The sequence below is a fragment of the Peromyscus californicus genome, unplaced genomic scaffold (assembly GCF_007827085.1).
Source record: "Peromyscus californicus insignis strain IS unplaced genomic scaffold, ASM782708v3 Scaffold_11__1_contigs__length_118956290, whole genome shotgun sequence".
Taxonomy (NCBI): Eukaryota; Metazoa; Chordata; class Mammalia; order Rodentia; family Cricetidae; genus Peromyscus; species Peromyscus californicus.
In genome coordinates, this window is record NW_026294402.1 from 70,747,373 (window position 1) to 70,756,220 (window position 8,848).

Consider the following 8,848-nt stretch of genomic DNA (forward strand, 5'->3'; position numbering starts at 1 on the left):
ATCAATGGAATCAAATTGAAGACAAAGACAGAAATCCACACACATATGGACACCTGATTTTTGATAAAGAAGCCAGAAATACACATTGGAAAAAAATATCATCTTCAACAAATGGTGCTGGTCAAAATGGATGTCTGCATGTAGAAGAATGCAAATCAATCCATACTTACCACTCCATCCAAAACTCAAGTCCAAGTAGATCAAAGACTTCAATATAAAACCAGATACACTGAATGTGATAAAAGAGAAAGTGGGGAACAGCCTTGCATACATTTGGCACAGGAGATGACTTTCTGAACAGAATATGGATAGCATAGGCACTGAGATCAACAATTAATAAATGGGACCTCACGAAACTGAAAATCTATTGCACAGCCAAGGGCACTGTCATTCAGTCAGAGCAGCAGCCAACAGAACGGGAAAAGATTTTACCAACTACACATCTGATAGAGGGCTAATATCCAAAATATATAAAGAATTTAAGAAACTAGATATCAAAAAGCCAAATATTCAGTTAAAAATGAGGTACAGATCTAAACAGAGAATTCTTAATAAAGGAAACTCAAGTAGCTGAAAATTACTTAAAGAAATGTTCAACATCCTTAGCCATCAGAGAAATGCAAATCAAAACTATTTTGGGATTCCATCTTACACCTGTCAGAATGACTAAAACCAAATGCAAGTGACAGCTCATGCTGGAGAGGATGCGGAGCAAGGGGAACACTCCTCCATTGCTGGTAGGAGTGCAAACTTGTATAGCCACTTTGGAAATCAATATGGTGGTTCTTCAGAAAGTTGGGAATCAATCTACCTCCAGACCCAGCTATACCACTCTTGGGCATATACCCAAAGGACTCTCTGTCCTACCACAGGAACACTTGCTCAACCATGTTCATTGCTGCTCTGTTCATAATACACAGAAACTGGAAACAATATGGATGTCCTTCAACCGAAGAATGGATAAAGAAAATGTGGTACATTTACACAATGGACTGTTACTCAGATGTTAAAAAAAATAACATCATTAAATTTGCAAGCAAATGGATGGAACTAGAAAAAAAAATCATCCTGAGTGAGATAACCCAGACTCAGAAAGATAAACATGATATGTATTCACTTATAAGTGTATATCACCTATTAAGTAAATGATAACCAGACTACAATTCATAGACCCAGAGAGGTTAGGTAAAGAAGAGAGGTCTATGGGGGAATGTATGGATCTCCCTGGTAGAAGAAAATAGAATAGATTTTATGGGTGGACTGGGGGTGGGTGGGGATGGGAGTGGGGGGATCAGATAGGGGCAGATGGGGTTGAGGGAGAGAGTGTGGGGAGAGATGACTGGAATTGGAGGGCATTTGGAGTGTGGTGTGGAAACCTTGTGCAGTGTAATGTAATTCTAAGTGAACTTTCTAAATGTTTCCCACTTAAACTGACTCTAATAATATAAAGAGTTACTATGCATTATGAGTCTTATAATTTCATGTTTAGAAGGTTTTGGAAGAGCTGTAGTTGAATTTGTTTCTGGTAGTGACTTGTCTGATCTAACCTGAAAGTTTCAATGTTTGTGTGGATATATACATCTATGTGTAGACTTACAGGAAGAATTTCACATATAAATGGTTTTCTTTTAAGATTCAGAAATACAAAAAGGGCCTTTATACACCAAGACTTTCTACTGTTGTTAGTTAATCTTCCCAGAGATATTTTGAGATGATATGCAATGATATTTTTTAACCAACTCTTTATAGTAGAAATACTTTCAAAGTATAAAATGTTAATCATAAGAGAGTTAAAAAACATGTTTCTCTTTATGAAAATTTGGTCCATCATCAAAAGGTCAAAGAAATATTTTCCATAAAATTCTGAAATGATGTATGGAAAAATCTGTGAAAGTGAAACCTCCGTACAGTGTAATTAAAATGACTGTATTTATTTATGTAAAATGAGAGTGACTCTTAGAATCTAGGCAATACTTTTTCTTTTGTTCCTGTGGTTTTCTTATATGAAGGAACGCTGCATGATCTGTCTTCTACTTAATTAAAAGCACTAATGGGTCTTTCCAGATGTTAAGAGTCTGAGCATGAGTGTGCTGACACCAGACTAATGGATGAAGCCACCTGCTAGCTCCACTCTTGGCTTCGTGGATGGTTTGCATTCCTGTGGCCTGTCGCTCCACATGGGCGCTCTCAACACTTCACAGCCTCAAGGTCTGTTCAATATCACCCATGCTTCCCAGTTATGAAATCTCTCTTCTGTGTTAATAGGAGCACGTAACAGTAAAGATCTACTCCATCATCTCTCTCCTTAAAAATACTGTCTTTTCGTATAAATTCACAGACACTGGGGCAGTAAGCATAAGGCCTGCACAGGTCTGGGCCTGATGGGGGTTCCCTGTGCTGAGAGGGTAAGTGGACAAAAGCAGGACCGAGTAGATGCCCATGTATTAGATGGTCAATACAAAACAATCTCAATGGTGTTTTGGATGTTCGTTATCTCATAATGCTTTGTCAGGGCTTCCTCTCTGGCTTCTGGTTTTGTGTTTTTATGGGGTTGTGTGCGTGTGTGTGTGTGTGTGTGTGTGTGTGTGTGTGTGTGTGTGTGTGTGAATCTGTTAGTCCCTGCATCCATGTAAGTTTCTTGAGCTCTTTCTTTGGTTGTTTTCCTTCTGTTTGTTTGTTCTTTGTTTTGTCATATTCTGGTTTGTTTGTTCTTATTTTATCATTATTATTTTGTTTGTTTGTCTGTAACCTAAGGAAAGAGAGAAAGAAAGTGTGTAGATTTGGGTGGGTGGGGAAGTAGGGAGGATCTGAAAAGAGTTGGGGGAAGAGAAAACATAATTAGAATATATTATATTAAAAATCTATTTTCATTGAAAACTATTGTTTCTTTTAAATATCCTGAGTATTACTATTTTGAAAAAGCCACAAGGAAACATGTTACTTTATGTTTATTTAAAATATATGAATGATGTGTGTTTGTGTACATACACAAATAGTTCGAACAGTTATACAGGTTGGAGTGACAATGTTCCCAACATGAACCAGAGATTTTCTAACAAAACTCCAGTATCAGATATGGGGGACTCCTCTTTGAATATTGGTTAGGGGAGTCTAAGAGATTCACAAAGTTATATAGGTTGCCACTGTGGCCTTCCAGCTGACTTCCAGACTTGAAGGTAAGACCCTATGTGGTGGTTTGAAAAAAAAATGGACCCCAAAGGGAGTGGCATTATTGGGAGGTGTGGCTTTGTTGGAGTAGATACGGTCTTGTTGGAGGAGGTATGTCACTGTGGAGGTGGGCTTTGAGGTTTCATATATGCTCAGGGTATGTCCAGTGACACAGTTCAGTTCCTGTTGCCTATGGATCAAGATATAGAACCCTCAGTTCCTTCTCCAGCACCATGTCTGCCTGCATGCCTCCACATACCACCATAATGATAATGGACTGAACCTCTGAACTGTGAGCCACCAATTAAATGTTTTCCTTTGTAAGGGTTGTCATGGTGTTTCTTCACAGCAATAGAAACCCTAAGATACCCTATTCCTGAAGATACCGCACACTTCAGACACAGGCCTTGAAACTCATACCTGCTCATAGGAAAGGCATAGCTAGTTCTCTAATTCTAGCCAACTACCTATAGCTGGCGAGGCAATGGACCCTCAAGAAGATCCAACTGCTACCCGCTTTCCTCAGCCAGACAATTTCTAACTGCATTCTAAATACTTACCTCTCCCCTCACCTCTCATCAAAGAGCCCTGCTTTTTATAGCCCATGGAAACTGTTACAGAAATTCAGAACTAGTCACACTGCAGAGAACCTCCAACTGTGGGTGCCCAACCCCAATTCTTACAGAGACGGTAAATACAACCCTTACATCTAAGATTCAGGGAACATTGCAAAAGGAGGGTCAGAAAGATTTTAAGAGTCAGAGGATCAGGACATCTGTGAGATAGTATCTTCTATACATGACAGGAAAGTTATGTCCATGAAATCTCAACAATGTGGTCCCCTAAACAAGAGAGACATAATGGCAATGCCAGTTGACATGCCAGTGTGGATGGGGGAAATCACACAAGCCCTCACCCCTAGCATGGCTGCTGAGAGAGACAGAATCATTCTTTTCCAGGGACGAGCCCCCTGATGGGTTAGCTAATCCCAAACTGTCAGCCCTAAATTCATATGTATATGAGCAACACTGAATGAACTCAGCAGGATATATATAAAATGATAATTAAAGAAGAAGAGGTCCGCTGGGCGGTGGTGGCGCACACCTTTAATCCCAGCACTCAGGAGGCAGAGCCAGGCGGATCTCTGTGAGTTCGAGGCCAGCCTGGGCTACCAAGTGAGTCCCAGGAAAGGCGCAAAGCTACACAGAGAAACCCTGTCTCGAAAAACCAAAAAAAAAAAAAAAAAAAAAAAAGAAGAAGAGGTCACGAATTTAAGAGGGACTTGGGAGGATCTGGATGCTGAGGAGGGTTGGAAATTATATAAATACAGTGTACTTGATTATGCAGTTCTCAAAAGAATAACAATATTGTTTGTTCAGTTTAGGCCACGTAAAATAAAATAAAATATTTTTGACAGGCTAGATCGAGATAAAATAAATTTATTATTTCCCCAATCTTTAATATATTATTCATTCATAGGAATAATGGTCTTCATTTTAAATGAAAAATAGTATATTAGACCAAAACTAGGCATATTGACATTATTTCTATGCACAGAGTGTTTCTTTATTTGTTGATTTAGATTATACTCTACAAATGTGTTAAGATTAAACTTTATGGACTATGACCCAGTCAGTATATAAAATTAGACATCTCATGTCTCAGGGGGGATAGATAGGTATATAAGAGAAGTTAGGGGAGTGAGTTACAGCTCTTGCCATTGAGACTATATTAAGAATATAAGCAGAAAAAGAAAGACATAATGGGAGGAATTTAATAAACAGTTTATTTTAAATTACTTTGGCACTATTTTTAACAAAGAATAAAGTGAGAATACAGGTGGGGGAAATTTCTCAGTGAGTGAAGTACTTGTTCTGCAAGCACAAACATGATTTTGGATTTCTAGAACCCGTGTAAAGCTGGACACAGTGTTGCGTGCCTGCAATCCAACGCTCCTGCAGCAAGATAGGAGGTGGAGACATGAGAACCCCTGGAAGCTTGAGGGCCAACTAGACAGGGACTCCGTGGTGAACAAAGAATCCGGCTTCATACAAGGTGAAAAGTGAGGAATGACACTTTGGGTTGCCCTCTGGCCTTCACACGTGTGTGTGTGTGTGTGTGTGTGTGTGTGTGTGTGTGTGTGTGTGTGTGCATGTGCACATGCCCCTCCCCCCAACACAGACAGAGAGACACAGAGAGACACAGAGAGATACAGAGAGAGACACACACAGAGACAGAGAGACACAGAGAGGCACATACACAGAGGGACAGAGACACACAGACACACAGACACACACACACACACACACACACACACACACACACATAAATATATAATGTTTTAAAAACCACATGACAGACGGGCGGTGGTGGCGCACGCCTTTAATCCCAGCACTCGGGAGGCAGAGCCAGGCGGGTCTCTGTGAGTTCGAGGCCAGCCTGGGCTACAGAGCGAGATCCAGGACAGGCACCAAAACTACACTGAGAAACCCTGTCTTGAACACCCCCCCCCCAAAAAAAAAGAAAAAAAATCACATGACATGTGACTGTTGTGGGATACTGAAAAAAATACAATGAGAAAAGGAAAACAATAACGCTAAAGATTTTTTTTTTATCATTAACCTTAGTTTTCAACTTTGGAAAAATAAAAGACAAAAAGCACCATAAAAGCAAAACATGAGGAGAAATGGGAAAGCCTATAAGCCAACACCAATAAAATACAAAGCAAAACTATGTAAACTAATGGAACTTAGCACTAGCTCACTGAAATTATCCTTAAAGGTGATAATATTTCTCATCAAATTAATCTGAGAAAAATTTTTTAAAAACTGAGATAAGGCACAATTATTAAGATCTAGATAGGAAACGAGCACCATTGAAAAATCTAAAGCTATTAAAAGGCAATAAGGGAAGGTTATAAACAACTGTCAACATATTTATCAAAATAGATGAAATAATCAAGTTTTGAATGATAACACAGACCGAGAGGCCAGCTCAGAGAACTGCTCCAGGGTTGTGAATAGAAGACCGTGGAGTAGTGGGACTTTAGGAAACTTTTTTTTTTGTTTGTTTGTTTGTTTGTTTGTTTTTTTTTAATTTATTTTGCAATACAATTCAGTTCTACATATCAGTCACGGATTCCCTTGTTCTCCCCCCCTCCCGGCCCCCTCACCTTCCCCCCAACCCCCCCCCCCCCCCATTCCCATCTCCTCCAGGGCAAAGCCTTCCCCACAGACTGAGGTCAACCTGGTAGACTCAGTCCAGGTAGGTCTAGTCCCCTCCTCCCAGGCTGAGCCAAACAATCCTGCATAGGCCCCAGGTTTCAAACAGCCAACTCATGCAATGAGCACAAGATCTGGTCCCACTGCCTGGATGCCTCCCAAACAGATCAAGCCAATCAACTGTCTCATCCATTCAGAGGGCCTGATCCAGTGGGGACCCCTCAGCCATTGGTTCATAGTTCATGTGTTTCCATTCATTTGGCTATTTGTCCCTGTGCTTTATCCAACCTTGGTCTCAACAATTCTCACTCATATAAACCCTCCTCATTCTTGCTAATTGGACTCCCAGAGCTCCACCCGGGGCCTAGTCATGGATCTCTGCATCCAGATCCCTCAGTATTTGGATGAGGTTTCTAGCATGACAATTAGGGTGTTTGGTCATCCCATCACCAGAGTAGGTCAGTTCGGGCTGTCTCTCGACCACTGCCAGCAGTCTGTTGTGTGGGTATCTTTGTGGATTTCTGTGGGCCTCTCTAGCACTTTGCTTCTTCCTATTCTCATGTGGTCTTTATTTACCATGGTCTCCTATTCCTTGTTCTCCCTCTCTGTTGTTGATCCAGCTGGGATCTCCCGCTCCCCCAAGCTCTCTTTCCCTCAACCCTCGCCTTTCATTACCCCCACTCATGTCCAGGCTGTTCATGTAGTTCTCATTCCATTTCTCTGTCATTGGGTGATCCCTGTGTCTTTCTTGGGGTCCTGTTTTCCAGGTAGCCTCCCTGGTGATGTGAGTAGCAGACAAGTCATCCTTGTTTCATGTCTAGTATCCTGCTATGAGTGAGTACATACCATGTTTGTCTTTCTGAGTCTGGGTTACCTCACTCAGGATGATTTTTTCTAGATCCATCCATTTGTCTGCAAACCTCATGATGCCATTGTTTTTCTCTGCTGAGTAGTATTCCATTGTGTATATGTACCACATTTTGTTTATCCATTCTTCAGTTGAAGGGCATCTGGGTTGTTTCCATGTTCTGGCTATTACAAACAATGCTGATATGAACATAACTGAACAAGTGCTCTTATGGTGTGGTTGAGCATTTCTTGGGTATATGCCCAAGAGTGGTATAGCTGGATCTTGGGGGAGATTGATTCCCAATTTTCTAAGAAAGCGCCATATTGATTTCCAAAGTGGTTGTACAAGCTTGCATTCCCACCAGCAGTGGAGGAGAGTTCCCCTAGCTCCACATCCTCTCCAGCATAAGGTGTCTTCAGTGTTTTTGATCTTAGCCATTCTGACAGGCGTAAGGTGGTATCTCAGAGTTGTTTTGATTTGCATTTCCCTGATGATTAGGGATGTTGAGCAGTTCCTTAAATGTCTTTCGGCCATTTGAGTTTCCTCTGTTGAGAATTCTCTGTTTAGTTCTATAGCCCATTTCTTAATTGGACTGTTGGGCATTTTGATGTCTAATTTCTTGAATTCCTTATATATTCTGGATATCAGTCCTCTGTCAGATGTGGGGTTGGTGAAGATCTTTTCCCATTCTGTAGGCTGTCGCTTTGCCTTGTTGACCGTATCCTTTGCTCTACAAAAGCTTCTCAGTTTCAAGAGGTCCCATTGATTGATTGTTTGTCTCAGAGTCTGTGCTACTGGTGTTCTATTTAGGAAGTAGTCTCCTATGCCAATGCGTTCAAGACTACTTCCTACTTTCTCTTCTAGCAGGTTCAGAGTAGCTGGATTTATGTTGAGGTCCTTGATCCACTTGGACTTAAGTTTTGTGCACGGTGATAGATATGGATCTATTTGCAGCCTTCTACATGTTGATATCCAGTTTTGCCAGCACCATTTGTTGAAGATGCTTTCTTTTTTCCATTGTGCACTTTTGGCTTCTTTGTCAAAAATTATATGTTCATAGGTGTGCGGATTAATGTCAGGGTCTTCAATTCGATTCCATTGGTCCACATGTCGGTTTTTATGCCAGTACCAAGCTGTTTTTATTACTGTAGCTCTATAGTAGAGCTTGAAGTCAGGGATCGTGATGCCTCCAGAAGTTGTGTTATTGTACAGGATTCCTTTGGCTATCCTGGGTTTTTTGTTTTTCCATATGAAGTTGAGTATTATTTTTTCCAGGTCTGTGAAGAATTGTGTTGGTATTTTGATGGGGATTGCATTGAATCTGTAGATTGCTTTTGGTAAGATTGCCATTTTTACTATGTTAGTCCTGCCTATCCATGAGCATGGGAGATCTTTCCATTTTCTGACATCTTCTTCAATTTCTTTTTTCAGGGACTTAAAATTCTTGTCATATAGGTCCTTCACTTGCTTGGTTAGTGTTACCCCCAAGGTATTTCATGTCATTTGTGGCTATAGTAAAGGGTGATGTATCTCTGATTTCCTTCTCCGCTTCTTTGTCCATTGTATATAGGAGGGCTACTGATTTTTTTGAGTTGATCTTGTATCCTGC